This window comes from Periophthalmus magnuspinnatus, chromosome 2 (assembly GCF_009829125.3).
Source record: "Periophthalmus magnuspinnatus isolate fPerMag1 chromosome 2, fPerMag1.2.pri, whole genome shotgun sequence".
Taxonomy (NCBI): Eukaryota; Metazoa; Chordata; class Actinopteri; order Gobiiformes; family Gobiidae; genus Periophthalmus; species Periophthalmus magnuspinnatus.
In genome coordinates, this window is record NC_047127.1 from 142,991 (window position 1) to 143,922 (window position 932).

Genomic DNA, 932 nt, shown 5'->3' on the forward strand with positions numbered 1-932 from the left:
TATTGTAGTACAGTTGTATGAATATTGTAGTACAGTTGTATGAATATTGTAGTACAGTTGTGTGAATATTGTAGTACAGTTGTGTGAATATTGTAGTACAGTTGTGTGAATATTGTAGTACAGTTGTATGAATATTCTAGTACAGTTGTGTGAATATTGTAGTACAGTTGTATGAATATTCTAGTACAGTTGTGTGAATATTGTAGTACAGTTGTGTGAATATTGTAGTACAGTTGTATGAATATTGTAGTACAGTTGTGTGAATATTGTAGTACAGTTGTGTGAATATTGTAGTACAGTTGTATGAATATTGTAGTACAGTTGCAGACTTTGTGAGAGTAGTTTTCATGATAATAATCTCAAAGTACTAAAGTCCTCCTGTTTATTAGCACACAGTTCTGCCACATTAGTTTGGCCGTAGCCCGCAGACCGGTCCTCAAATATCAGCGGCCGGTCGTGCCCGCCGGTTCGGGCGCTGGAATCTGTCGTCCCGTTTGCCCGGCAGCTCGTGGCGCTTGTCCGGTCCCATCGCCGAGACGACATTATCAAGTGTCTCCCCGGAGCGGCTTATTTTTGGAGAATGAACGATAATAACGGCACGCGGTCGGACATAAAGGCAAACTGCTGCTGACACAAAAACCCAGATGCATTTATTTTTAAGGTCGCAGAGCTCAGTGGGTTTTGTGAGGCCTCAAAGAAGATGAGAGTCCTCAAAGTCACAGGGAGGAGCGCAAACGTTTTCTGGTTTTGAATTTTAAAAGTGTTACTGCGTGTCACTGAATACTGTTATTTGAATTCTGTCCCTATGATTTCTAGACCTTTAAAAGTACATAAAGTACAAAAGTACAAAAGTACAAACTGCAGCTGATGACGCAAAGGATCAGAATAAATCACATCCTCCTGTTTACGTTTCATTTGAACCATCCATGAGC